At 54.8% G+C, this 14,584-nt stretch overlaps 1 pseudogene across 1 annotated transcript; it reads right to left on the reverse strand.

Moving 5' to 3' along the window:
• Window positions 1-1,489: 1,489 nt before the first annotated feature.
• Window positions 1,490-12,021, reverse strand: LOC145339790 (potassium-transporting ATPase alpha chain 1-like; annotated as a pseudogene). Its single transcript, XR_013886069.1, has 6 exons — window positions 11,868-12,021; window positions 6,581-6,694; window positions 5,902-5,961; window positions 3,139-3,342; window positions 2,398-2,511; window positions 1,490-1,629 (listed from the first exon to the last, which is right to left on the reverse strand). The product of XR_013886069.1 is annotated as a potassium-transporting ATPase alpha chain 1-like (transcript).
• Between the last annotated feature and the right edge of the window lie 2,563 nt (window positions 12,022-14,584).

Below are 14,584 nucleotides of genomic sequence, written 5' to 3' on the forward strand. Positions count from 1 at the left end.
AGATACCCCCTCACAGAGCGAGACCCCAGATACCCCCTCACAGAGCGAGACCCCCCAGATACACCCTCACAGAGCGAGACTCCCAGATACCCCCCTCACAGAGCGAGACCCCCAGATACCCCCTCACAGAGCGAGACCCCCAGATACCCCCTCACAGAGCGAGACCCCCAGATACCCCCTCACAGAGCGAGACCCCCAGATACCCCCTCACAGAGCGAGACCCCCAGATACCCCCTCACAGAGCGAGACCCCCAGATACCCCCTCACAGAGCGAGACCCCCAGATACCCCCTCACAGAGCGAGACCCCCAGATACCCCCTCACAGAGCGAGACCCCCAGATACCCCCTCACAGAGCGAGACCCCCAGATACCCCCTCACAGAGTGCGACCCCCGTAATAACCCTCACAGAGCGCGACCCCCAGATACCCCCTCACAGAGCGAGACCCCCAGATACCCCCTCACAGAGCGAGACCCCCAGATACCCCCTCACAGAGCGAGACCCCAGATACCCCCTCACAGAGCGAGACCCCCAGATACCCCTCACAGAGCGAGACCCCCAGATACCCCTCACAGAGCGAGACCCCCAGATACCCCCTCACAGATCGAGACCCCCAGATACCCCCTCACAGAGCGAGAGCCCCAGATACCCCCTCACAGAGCGAGACCCCCAGATACCCCCTCACAGAGCGAGACCCCCAGATACCCCCTCACAGAGCGAGACCCCCAGATACCCCCTCACAGATCGTGACCCCCAGATACACCCTCACAGAGCGAGAGCCCCAGATACCCCCTCACAGAGCGAGACCCCCAGATACCCCCTCACAGAGCGAGACCCCCAGATACCCCCTCACAGAGCGAGACCCCCAGATACACCCTCACAGAGCGAGAGCCCCAGATACCCCCTCACAGAGCGAGAGCCCCAGATACCCCCTCACAGAGCGAGACCCCCGTAATAACCCTCACAGAGCGAGACCCCCAGATACCCCCTCACAGAGCGAGACCCCCAGATACCCCCTCACAGAGCGAGACCCCCAGATACACCCTCACAGAGCGAGAGCCCCAGATACCCCCTCACAGAGCGAGACCCCCAGATACCCCCTCACAGAGCGAGACCCCCAGATACACCCTCACAGAGCGAGAGCCCCAGATACCCCCTCACAGAGCGAGACCCCCAGATACCCCCTCACAGAGCGAGACCCCCAGATACCCCTCACAGAGCGAGACCCCCAGATACCCCCTCACAGAGCGAGACCCTCGTAATAACCCTCACAGAGCGAGACCCCCAGATACCCCCTCACAGAGCGAGACCCCCAGACACCCCCTCACAGAGCGAGACCCCCGTAATAACCCTCACAGAGCGAGACCCCCAGACACCCCCTCACAGAGTGAGACCCCCAGATACCCCCTCACAGAGTGAGACCCCCAGATACCCCACAAACAGGCAGCCCAAATCACCCAGCCCCTCCTGATCTGAAGCCCCTTGCCCCCTCATACCTTGATGCCATTGGATGTGATCACTCGAATGTCGGCTGGGACTCGATCTCCACCTTTGATCTCCACCAGATCTCCACCACCAGCAGATTGGCATTTACCTGAAACTTCTCCCCGTTCCGAATCACTGTCGCTTGCTGCCAATCAAATCAACATCATTACACTCTGTACCCCAGTGAGAGTCAGTGTGTGTGGGACCCGTACCCCAGTGAGAGTCAGTGTGTGTGGGACCCGTACCCCAGTGAGAGTCAGTGTGTGTGGGACCCGTACCCCAGTGAGAGTCAGTGTGTGTGGGACCCGTACCCCAGTGAGAGTCAGTGTGTGTGGGACCCGTACCCCAGTGAGAGTCAGCGTGTGTGGGACCCGTACCCCAGAGAGAGTCAGTGTGTGTGGGACCCGTACCCCAGTGAGAGTCAGTGTGTGTGGGACCCGTACCCCAGAGAGAGTCAGTGTGTGTGGGACCCGTACCCCAGAGAGAGTCAGTGTGTGTGGGAGCTGTACCCCAGTGAGAGTCAGTGGTGTGTGGGAGCCGTACCCCAGTGAGAGTCAGTGTGTGTGGGACCCGTACCCCAGTGAGAGTCAGTGTGTGTGGGAGCCGTACCCCAGTGAGAGTCAGCGTGTGTGGGACCCGTACCCCAGTGAGAGTCAGCGTGTGTGGGACCCGTACCCCAGTGAGAGTCAGCGTGTGTGGACCCGTACCCCAGTGAGAGTCAGCGTGTGTGGGAGCTCAGGACTCGGACAGTGTTGCTGAGGTGCCTTGTTGGCCTCGATATTGTGCTGGAGACTCTTGGTTGGGGTCTCAATGTCTGACCCTGAGCTGTGGGAAGGACAAAGAGAATGAACGACACTGAACCCAGGCTGTCGCACAGAAAGATCCCACAGCAGTTTTGGTTTTTTTCTCATACCTGAGGGACCAGATTCTTGAAACTGGCGATGATGTTGGTGCTTTTAAACTCCTGATAATATCCAAAACATCCTGTCACCACCACCACAGCGATCAGGGTGACAGCGAGATAAAGCTGGAATAGAGAATATAGAGAATACTCATGATTGGATAGGAGACAGGACCCAGGAATGTCCCCCACCCCATATCCCCCACCCCATATCCCCCCCCACCCCATATCCCCCCCACACCATATCCCCCTCACCCCATATCCTCCATCCCATATCCCCCCTACCCTATATCCCCCACTCCATATACCCCACCCAATATACCCCACCCCATATCCCACCACCCGATATCCCCCACCCCATATCCCCCCACCCCCATATCCCACCACACCCATATCTCCCATCCAATACACCCCACCCCATGTCCCCCCACCCCATATCCCCCCACACCATACCCCCCACTCCATATCCCCCACCCCATATCCCCCACCCCATATCCCACCACCCCATATCCCCCACCCCATATTCCCCCACCCCATATCCCCCATTCCATATTCACTACACGATATCCCTCAGCCTATATCCACCACCCAATGGCCTCCAGTCCTGCTCCATACCCCTCACTCAATCCAAATCAATATCCCCCATTTCCCCACCCACCCACCCTCTCCATCTGCCTCACTCCACCCTCCCCCCACCCTCTCCCCGTTCCCTCCCCCCCCCCTCCACCCCCCCCCGCAGCCTCAGAGACTCACATCGTCGTATCCGGCCAGGTTTCCTCTCCCTGTCTCGATGCCGAATGCAATGAAACAGATGACAGACGCGACCCACATCAAACACTGAAGCCCCCCGGCCAGCTGACGGGCGAACTTCACGTACTCCGGGGTCCCCTTGGGGGGTTTCAGCTCATTGAGTCCGTCCCGAATGAGAACCTCCTGCGCCTTGGCGTTGCTGAGACCCTGGGACAGAGAATCGTTCACCCACATCAGCAAATACAACCCTCCAACAGAAGTCCAACACTACCCCCCAGCACGTTCAGGAGGGTCTCAGGCTTTGGAGAGAGCTGTGGGGGAGATTTATTCGGGGACAAGGGGGCTTCTGTTCACATGGAGAGATGGGGAGAAGCTGGGATCCTTCCCCTCGGAGCAGAGAGGGGTCAGGGGGAGATTGAATCGAGGTTGCAATAGTCTTAACAAAGCCGAACCTCCGTCACCATCATCCGTTATTTACAGCTGCAGGGTTCAGGTCAGGCCCAAGGTCACCGTGTGCCGGTCTCAGTGACACTGTCTGGGTTTAAACCCCTTCCCCACACCCCCCCCACCCCCTTTCCCAAAGGGCAAACCTCCACTCGCCCAACAGGGGAGCTCGTAATCAATGAGGCTCATGGGGAGATCGATTGGCAATCCCCCATTGGCCGTCGTAACATCCCCACCCCCACCCCCCAAGGCTGTTTCATAAGAACATAAGAAATAGGAGCAGGAGTAGGCCATCTAGCCCTTCGAGCCTGCCCCACCATTCAATAAGATCATGGCTGATCTGTCGTGGCTCAGTTCCACATTCCCGCCCTCTCCCCATAACCCTTAATCCTCTCTCTTATCAAAAACCCATCAACCCACGTCTTAAATATATTTAGCGAGGCAGCCTCCACCACTTCAACGGGCAGAGAATTCCAGAGATTCACCACCCTTTGAGTGAAGAAGTTCCTCCTCAACTCCGTTCTAAACCGCCCCCCCTTTATCTTGAGGCTGTGCCCCCTAGTCCTACTGTCTTTTTTGAGCGGGAAGAGTCTCTCCACCTCTATCCTATACATCCCATTCATCATCTTATACGTCTCAATGAGATCTCCCCTCATTCTTCTAAACTCTAACGAGTACAAGCCCAGTTTATTCAGCCTCTCCTCATAGCTCAACCCCTCAACTCCGGTATCAGCCTAGTAAACCTCCTCTGCACTCCCTCCAAGGCCAAAATATCTTTGCGCAGGTGTGGCGCCCAAAACTGCACACAGTACTCCAGCTGCGGCCTCACCAATGCCCTATACAGCTGCAGCAAGACCTCCCTACTTTTATATTCAATCCCCCTCGCTATGAAGGCCAGCATCCCATTCGCCTTCCTGACCACCTGCTGCACCTGCAGGCTGGGTTTTTGCGACTCATGCACAAGGACCCCGAGGTCCCTCTGCACCGTCGCCTGCTGCAGTTTTTCGCCACGTAAGTAATAGTCCTTCCTACCATTCTTCCTACCAAAGTGGACCACCTCACACTTGCCAACATTAAATTCCATTTGCCATTTCCTGGCCCATTCGCCCAGCCTATCTAGATCCTTCTGCAGACTCTCCACACCCTCCGCACAATTTGCCGTTCCCCCAATCTTGGTGTCATCAGCAAATTTCGACACCCTACACTCGGTTCCCTCCTCCAGATCATCTATATAAATGGTAAATAGCTGAGGCCCCAGCACCGACCCCTGGGGCACCCCACTAGTCACCAACCGCCAATCCGAATAGCACCCGTTGACCCCCACTCTCTGCCTCCTATTTGACAACCAATCCTCTATCCACGCTAACACCCTACCCCCAACTCCATGTCCCTCGACCTTCTGCAATAACCTCTTGTGAGGTACCTTGTCAAACGCCTTCTGAAAATCTAGAAAGACCACATCCACCGGCTCTCCTCTATCCACCGCCCTAGACACATCCTCATAGAACTCCAGTAAATTTGTCAGACACGACTTCCCCTCAACGAAACCGTGCTGCGTCTGCTCTATCAAACAATTCCCTTCAAGATGCCTCGCTATTTCCTCCTTAATGACGGATTCTAACATTTTACCTACCACAGACGTTAAACTAACCAGCCTATAATTCCCCGCCTTTTGCCTGGCACCCTTCTTAAACAACGGCGTAACATTAGCCGTTTTCCAATCTTCCGGCACTTCCCCGGAATCCAGCGACGTTTGGAAAATAACCACCAAGGCATCCACTATCACCTCCGCCATTTCTTTCAGAACCCTCGGATGCATTCCATCCGGTCCTCCATCTGGTTTCCCCACCGTCCCGTACCCCTGCCACAGGAGGGCCTGTTCCAATGACTGGTGATTGGCCTGGGGTCGATTGGGGTCAGGAATGGGTCAAGGGGGAGTGAAGCAGAGTGGACAGGATGTAGAGCGATCCAGGCCGCGGAGAGGCAGAAGGTCATTGGATGAGGAAGGTGTCGTGTGTCAGCGTGGGCCGAAGGGAGGTGGGGGATTGAGGGAGAGGGGGTGGGGGGTTGAGGGGGACGGGGTGGGGGTTGAGGGAGACAAGGTGGGGGTTGAGGGGGACGGGGTGGGGGTTGAGGGGGACGGGGTCGGGGTTGAGGGAGACAGGGTGGGGGGTTGAGGGGGACGGGGTGGGGGTTGAGGGAGACAAGGTGGGGGTTGAGGGGGACGGGGTGGGGGTTGAGGGGGACGGGGTGGGGTGCGGTACGGTTCTTCATTGTCATTAACAGATGTATCGAGTACAATCCCCTCACTGCCTCACTCACTCGCTCAATACTCGTATCGTACTTCTCTTCCAGCTCTTCAATGCTGATTTCATGGTCATCCTGAGAGGAAAAAGAGGAATCGTGAGTGAGATAGGACAGGTAGGGATCGAGGGAGATGGTGAGAGGGTGAGGGATTGAGGGAGATGGGGAGAGGGTGGGGAGTGAGGGGGGTGGGGTGGGGGAGTGAGGGAGATGGGGAGAAGGTCGGGAGTGAGGGGGGTGGGGTGGGGGAGTGAGGGAGATGGGGAGAGGGTGGGGAGTGAGGGGGGTGGGGTGGGGGAGTGAGGGAGATGGGGAGAGGGTCGGGGAGTGAGGGAGATGGGGAGAGGGTGGGGAGTGAGGGGGGTGGGGTGGGGGAGTGAGGGAGATGGGGAGAGGGTGGGGAGTGAGGGGGGTGGGGTGGGGGAGTGAGGGAGATGGGGAGAGGGTGGGGAGTGAGGGAGATGGGGAGAGGGTGGGGGAGTGAGGGAGATGGGGAGAGGGTGGGGAGTGAGGGAGATGGGGAGAGGGTGGGGAGTGAGGGGGGTGGGGTGGGGGAGTGAGGGAGATGGGGAGAGGGTTGGGAGTGAGGGAGATGGGGAGAGGGTGGGGAGTGAGGGAGATAGGGAGAGGGTGGGGAGTGAGGGAGATGGGGTGGGGGATTGAGGGAGACGGGATTCAGGTCCCTCCGCTAACTCACTATGTCCATCTCCTTCTTCATGCTCTCCAACTTGTCTTTCTTCTTGAGTTTCTTCTTCTTCATGTCTGTTCCAGCTCCCGCCTTCCCCTCCATGTGGTACATCTCCAGTTTCTCCTGTGGGGTAGCAGAACATTAATAACCCTTCCAATAACCCCCGGGGCCTGGCATCCTCAAACAGACAACCCCTACATCGCAACACTCCCCTGTCGAGTGGGGATCAAACTGAACTGCTTTGTCCTGGATGGAGTCAAACGTCTCACGAGTTGGTGTCATGGAGATTTACAGCAGGGAAACAGGCCCTTCGGCCCAACTTGTCCATGCCAATCTTTTTCTTTAACCCACTGAGCTAATCCCAATTGCCCGCATTTGCCCCATATCCCTCTGTACCCATCGTACCCATGTAACTGTCTAAACACGTTTTAAAAGATAAAATAGTACCCACCTCTACTACTGCCTCTGGCAGCTCGTTCCAGACACTCACCACCCTCTGGGTGAAAAAATTGCCCCTCTGGACCCTTTTGTATCTCTCCCCTCTCACCTTAAACCTCTGCCCTCTAGTTTTAGACTCCCCTACCTTTGGGGGAAAAGATATTGACTATCTAGCTGATCTGTGCCCCTCATTATTTTATAGACCTCTATAAGATCACCCCTCAGCCTCCTACGCCCCAGAGAGAAAAGTCCCAGTCTATCCAGCCTCTCCTTATAACTCAATCCATCAAGTCCCATAAAACATTGGAGCAGAATGAGGCCACTCAGCCCATCGAGTCTGCTCCCCCATTCAATCATGGCTGATATTTTTCTCTTCCCCATTCTCCTGCCTTTCCCCTGATCCCCTTATTAATCAGGAACCGATCTATCTCTATCTTAAAGACACTCAGTGACCCGGCCTCCTCTGCGGCAAACAGTCCCACACATTCCCCACTCTCTGGTTGAAGAAATTCCTCCCCATCTCTGTTTTAAAGGATCGTCCCTTTACCCTGAGGTTGTTCCCTCTGGTTCTAGTTTTTCCTACTAGTGGAAACATCCTCTCCACGTCCACTCTATCCAGGGCCTCGCAGTATCCTGTAAGTTTCAATAAGATCCCCCCTCATCCTTCTAAACTCCAACGGGTACAGACCCAGAGTCCTCAACCCGTTCCTCATCCGACAAGCTCTTCATTCCAGGGATCATTCTTGTGAACCTCCTCTGGACCCTTTCCAAGGCCAGCACATCCTTCCTTAGATACAGGGCCCAAAACTACTCACAATTCTCCAAATCCCAAAAGCATCCTTGTAAATCTTTTCTGCACACTTTCTACTTTAATAATATCCTTTCAATAACAATATTATGAAACTCGAAACTAACTGTTGGAGCCGCACCCATCCAGGCGAGTGGGGAGTATTCCAGCACACTCCTGACTTGTGTCCTTGTAGATAAGAACATAAGAAATAGGAGCAGGAGTAGGCCATCTGGCCCTTCGAGCCTGCCCCGCCATTCAATAAGATCATGGCTGATCTGTCGTGGCTCAGTTCCACTTTCCCGCCCTCTCCCCATAACCCTTAATCCCCTCTCTTATCAAAAACCCATCAACCCGCATCTTAAAAATATTTAGCGAGGCAGCCTCCACCACTTCAACGGGCAGAGAATTCCAGAGATTCACCACCCTTTGAGTGAAGAAGTTCCTCCTCAACTCCGTTCTAAACCGCCCCCCCTTTATCTTGAGGCTGTGCCCCCTAGTCCTACTGTCTTTTTTGAGCGGGAAGAGTCTTTCCACCTCTATCCTATCCATCCCATTCATCATCTTATACGTCTCAATGAGATCTCCCCTCATTCTTCTAAACTCTAACGAGTACAAGCCTAGTTTATTCAGCCTCTCCTCATAGCTCAACCCCCTCAACTCCGGTATCAGCCTAGTAAACCTCCTCTGCACTCCCTCCAAGGCCAAAATATCCTTGCGCAGGTGCGGCGCCCAAAACTGCACACAGTACTCCAGCTGCGGCCTCACCAATGCCCTATACAGCTGCAGCAAGACCTCCCTACTTTTATATTCAATCCCCCTCGCTATGAAGGCCAGCATCCCATTCGCCTTCCTGACCACCTGCTGCACCTGCAGGCTGGGTTTTTGCGACTCATGCACAAGGACCCCGAGGTCCCTCTGCACCGTCGCCTGCTGCAGTTTTTCGCCACGTAAGTAATAGTCCTTCCTACCATTCTTCCTACCAAAGTGGACCACCTCACACTTGCCAACATTAAATTCCATTTGCCATTTCCTGGCCCATTCGTCCAGCCTATCCAGATCCTTCTGCAGACTCTCCACACCCTCCGCACAATTTGCCTTTCCCCCAATCTTGGTGTCATCAGCAAATTTCGACACCCTACACTCGGTTCCCTCCTCCAGATCATCTATATAAATGGTAAATAGCTGAGGCCCCAGCACCGACCCCTGGGGCACCCCACTAGTCACCAACCGCCAATCCGAATAGCACCCATTGACCCCCACTCTCTGCCTCCTATTTGACAACCAATCCTCTATCCACGCTAACACCCTACCCCCAACTCCATGTCCCTCGACCTTCTGCAGTAACCTCTTGTGAGGTACCTTATCAAACGCCTTCTGAAAATCCAGAAAGACCACATCCACCGGCTCTCCTCTATCCACCGCCCTAGACACATCCTCATAGAACTCCAGTAAATTTGTCAGACACGACTTCCCTTTAATGAAACCGTGTTGCGTCTGCCCTATCAAGCAATTCCCTTCAAGATGCCTCTTGATGGTGGACAGGCTTTGGGGAGTCAGGAGGTGAGTTACTCTCCGCAGGATTCCCAGCCTCTGACCTGCTCTGTTAGTCAATCACATAAACCATCTGGTTAGAAACATCTCAACAAAGATCTAGCAGAGATTTCAGCGTCTCTCACTCTGTCTCAGATCTCCATCTGTATCTCAGCTCCTGTGTACTCGATCTCTCGCCTTGAGATGGTGTGCTTCCCTTGGACACTCTGAGAAGGTTAACTCATTCACCTCTGGAGAAGTTGGGACTGTGTTAAACAGCCTGTCCAATCTCCAATCATTCCCATTCTCCAAACTGATACAGACTGTTAAACCTGTCACCTGGACGTCAGCACTGCTCTCCCTCTCTGTCACACACTCTCTCTCTCATACTCTCTCTCTCACACACACTCTCTCTGTCACACTCTCTCACACACACACACTCTCACACACACACTCTCTCTCACACATTCTCTCTCTCTTGATCTCTCTGTCTGTCTGTCTCTCTCTCCCTCTTTCTCTCCCTCTTTCTCTCGCTCTCTCTGTCCCTCTCTGTCTCTCTTGCTATCTCTTTGCCTCTCTCTCTCACAGGCTCTTTCTCTTGCTCTCTCTCCCTGTCTCTCTCTGTCTCTCTCTCTCTCGACTCCCCTCTCTCTCACACATTCTCTCTCTCCCTCCCTTTCTGTCTGTCTGTCTCTCTCTCCTTCTCTCTGTTTTGCTCTCTCACATACTCTCTATTTCTCTCCCTCTCTCTCTCTCACACACTCACTCTCTCTTTTCCACATGTTAATTTCTTAGTTTCTATTAGTTAATCTGAGCACAGCAACACTGCCCGCTTCCCTCACACCATCATCTGCGCCATGCAACTGCCAGGCAGTGACCATCTCCAACAAGAGATCATCTAATCTTCACCCCCTTCACATCCAACGGCATCACCATCGCTGAACTCCCCCACCTCCGTCAACACCAACACCTCTACTTTCTCAGAAGGAAATTTGGCATGTCCGCTACAACTCTCACCAACTTTTACAGATGCCCTACAGAAAGCATTCTTTCTGGTTGTATCACAGCTCGGTCTGGGCTCCTGCTCTGCCCAAGACCACAAGGAACTACAAAAGGTTGTGAATGTAGCCCCAATCCCATCACACAAACCAGCCTCCCATCCACTGACTCTGTCTACACTTCCTGCTGCCTCGGGAAAAGCAGTCAGTATAATTAAGGACCCCATACACCCCGGACATTCTCTCTTCCACCTTCTTCCGTCAGGAAAAAGATACAAAAGTCTGAGGTCCCGTACCAACCAACTCCAGAACAGCTTCTTCCCTGCTGCTGTCAGACTTTTGAATGGACCTACCTCGCATTAAGTTGATCTTTCTCTACATCCCAGCTATAACAGTACTATCTGCATGCTCTCGTTTCCTTCTCTATGAACGGTATGTTTTGTCTGTATAGTGCGCAAGAAACAATACTTTTCACTGTATGATAATACATGTGACAATAATAAATCAAATCAAATCAAATCCTGGGGGTTACCATCACCAAATCCCTCTACTATCAACATCCTGGGTGTGACCATCACTGAATCCCCCCAACTATCAACATCCTGGGGGTTACCATCACTGAATCCCCCCCACTATCAACATCCTGGGGGTTACCATCACTGAATCCCCCCCACTATCAACATCCTGGGGGTTACCATTGACCAGAAACTGAACTGGACCCAGCCATATAAATACTGTGGCTCCCAGAGCAGGTCAGAGGCTGGGAATCCTGCGGGGAGTAACTCACCTCCTGAATCCTCCCCAAAGCCTGTCCACCATCTACAAGGACACAAGTCAGGAGTGTGATGGAATACTCCCCACTTGCCTGGATGGGAGCGGCTCCAACAACACTCGAAGCTCGACACCATCCCCGCTTGATCGACACACTAACCACAAACACTCACTCCCTCCACCCCCGACGCACAGTGACAGCCGTGTGTACCATCTACAAGATGCACTGCAGCAACTCACCAAGGCTCCTTAGGCAGCACCTTCCAAACCCACCATCTAGAAGGACAAGGGCAGCAGATACCTGGGAACACCCCCCACCTGGAGATACCCCTCCGAGTCACTCACCGTCCCGACTGGGAAATATATCGGCCGTTCCTTCACTGTCGCTGGGGTCAGAATCCTGGAACTCCCTCCCTAACAGCACTGTGGATGTACCTACACCACACGGGGACTGCAGCGGGTTCAAGATGGTGGCTCACCCACCACCTTCTCAAGGGGTAATTAGGGATGGGGGGGAAAATCCAGCCAGTGACACACACATCCCGGTGAATGAATAAGTTTAAAAAATCTTTCTGAGGTCTCCCCTCCCAATCGTGTCTGGCCCAGGACAGAACCAAACTCTCCGATCGTCCAAAGGGATTGGGTTCCTCATGAGGGGGGTGGGATCCATCCTATGAATCACCCTGGACACTGTGGGTACAGGAACAGACTCAGAGTCCCAGCGCCCTGGCTAAATCGCTCCCCGTCCCGCAGGCACTGTCGCACTTACCGATTTCACCATCTTGCTTGTGGTATCCCCACGGAACGAGGAGTGGTTGTGTTGTGTGTTTGGCACAGGGTTTTCAGGGAGTTTGGGGAGTGTGTGTGGGGGGGGGTTGATTACAGGAGCTGTGTCCTGGCTGCAGTAGAACCTGGCATCTGCCCCTTGCTGCCCACCCACCCTTTATAACCTGCCTCTAACCCCACCCTCTCGCCAAGGGCACCGTTCCGAGGGAGAGAGGGACAGGAATCCGGGCGTGGCAATCCATCATCGTCAGAGCTGAGGTTCGAGGCCCAACGTCAGAGATATGGCTTATCAGCAGCAAAGCCCACACTGCCACCTTCACCCAGACACAACAAGGTCACAGTTAACCCCGTCAACACCACACACAGCCACAGGTACAACAACACCAACACTGAGGGAGTGCCGCACTGTCAGAGGGTCAGTACTGAGGGAGCGCCGCACTGTCAGAGGGTCAGTACTGAGGGAGCGCCGCACTGTCAGAGGGTCAGTGCTGAGGGAGCGCCGCACTGTCAGAGGGTCAGTGCTGAGGGAGCGCCGCACTGTCAGAGGGTCAGTGCTGAGGGAGTGCTGCACTGTCAGAGGGTCAGTGCCGAGGGAGTGCCGCACTGTCAGAGGGTCAGTACTGAGGGAGTGCCGCACTGTCAGAGGGTCAGTGCTGAGGGGGGGCCGCACTGTCAGAGGGTCAGTGCCGAGGGAGTGCCGCACTGTCAGAGGGTCAGTGCCGAGGGAGTGCCGCACTGTCAGAGGGTCAGTGCTGAGGGAGCGCCGCACTGTCAGAGGGTCAGTGCTGAGGGAGTGCCGCACTGTCAGAGGGTCAGTACTGAGGGAGTGCCGCACTGTCAGAGGGTCAGTGCTGAGGGAGTGCCGCACTGTCAGAGGGTCAGTGCTGAGGGAGCGCCGCACTGTCAGAGGGTCAGTGCTGAGGGAGTGCCGCACTGTCAGAGGGTCAGTGCTGAGGGAGTGCCGCACTGTCAGAGGGTCAGTGCTGAGGGAGTGCCGCACTGTCAGAGGGTCAGTGCTGAGGGAGTGCCGCACTGTCAGAGGGTCAGTACTGAGGGAGTGCCGCACCGTGAGGGTCAGTGCTGAGGGAGTGCCGCATTGTCAGAGGGTCAGTGCTGAGGGAGTGCCGCACTGTCAGAGGGTCAGTGCTGAGGGAGCGCCGCACTGTCAGAGGGTCAGTGCTGAGGGAGCGCCGCACTGTCAGAGGGTCAGTGCTGAGGGAGCGCCGCACTGTCAGAGGGTCAGTGCTGAGGGAGCGCCGCACTGTCAGAGGGTCAGTGCTGAGGGAGCGCCGCACTGTCAGAGGGTCAGTGCTGAGGGAGCGCCGCACTGTCAGAGGGTCAGTGCTGAGGGAGCGCCGCACTGTCAGAGGGTCAGTGCTGAGGGAGCGCCGCACTGTCAGAGGGTCAGTGCTGAGGGAGCGCCGCACTGTCAGAGGGTCAGTGCTGAGGGAGCGCCGCACTGTCAGAGGGTCAGTGCTGAGGGAGTGCCGCACTGTCGGAGAGTCAGTGCTGAGGGAGTGCCGCACTGTCAGAGGGTAGTTGTTCTAACAGTTTGTACGTATGGAAGCCGGTTAGATACCCCTGCCCCCACCCCCGGCTGGTTTGATGTTTGTTTGTAGATTATCCGTTTTGTTGATCTGAGATTTCTTGGCTGAACACTTTCGTCAATACCTGCGGCAGTGACAGAAACATTCCGAGGAGTGATAAGGATTTATCAAGTTGTCCTTCGCAAGAACAGGTTCCTCCATCGATTCGAGACATTGTACAGTGAGTGAGAGATCTCAGCTGGGTCTCTCTCCAACACCATACAGCCCACTCCGGACATCCCAGAGTCTATCACAGCCCAGTGCTGCGGTCACTTCACCTTGTCGTCTGCTCGCTGTTGTTTTACAGAAAGCCCCATGACCCATGCACGCACAGCAAGATCCCAGAAACTACATTTTCCCTATTATCCCAGATCATCAGTTATTTACTCAGTAATGTTGGTTGAGGGGTAAATGTTGCACCCCTGGGCACTGGGGAGAGCCCGCAACCTCTAAGTGGCTTCCCCTTTTTTTTAAAATAATTCCTCCCTGTTTCAGATTCCCTAAGGGAAACATCCTCCCCACATCTCCCCTGTCTAACCCCTTTTAATATTTAAAGTGTAACGGAGAACATGTCCCTGTCTGCATCAACGGGGACACAGTAGAATGGGTCGAGGGCTTCAGGTTTTTAGGTGTTCAGATCACCAACAACCTGTCCTGGTCCCCCCATGCCGACACTATAGTTAAGAAAGCCCCACCAACGCCTCTACTTTCTCAGAAGAGAATGGAAATTTGGCATGTCAGCTACAACTCTCACCAACTTTTACAGATGCCCCATAGAAAGCATTCTTTCTGGTTGTATCACAGCTCGGTCTGGGCTCCTGCTCTGCCCAAGACCACAAGGAACTACAAAAGGTTGTGAATGTAGCCCAACACATCACACAAACCAGCCTCCCATCCACTGACTCTGTCTACACTTCCCGCTGCCTCAGGAAAAGCAGCCAGCGTAATTAAGGACCCCACACACCCCGGACATTCTCTCTTCCACCTTCTTCCGCCAGGAAAAAGATACAAAAGTCTGAGGTCCCGTACCGACCGACTCAAGAACAGCTTCTTCCCTGCTGCTGTCAGACTTTTGAATGGACCTACCTCGCATGAAGTTGATCTTTTTCTACAT

This window comes from Carcharhinus amblyrhynchos, unplaced genomic scaffold (assembly GCF_965287045.1).
Source record: "Carcharhinus amblyrhynchos unplaced genomic scaffold, sCarAmb.v2.hapA scaffold_672, whole genome shotgun sequence".
Classification (NCBI taxonomy): Eukaryota; Metazoa; Chordata; class Chondrichthyes; order Carcharhiniformes; family Carcharhinidae; genus Carcharhinus; species Carcharhinus amblyrhynchos.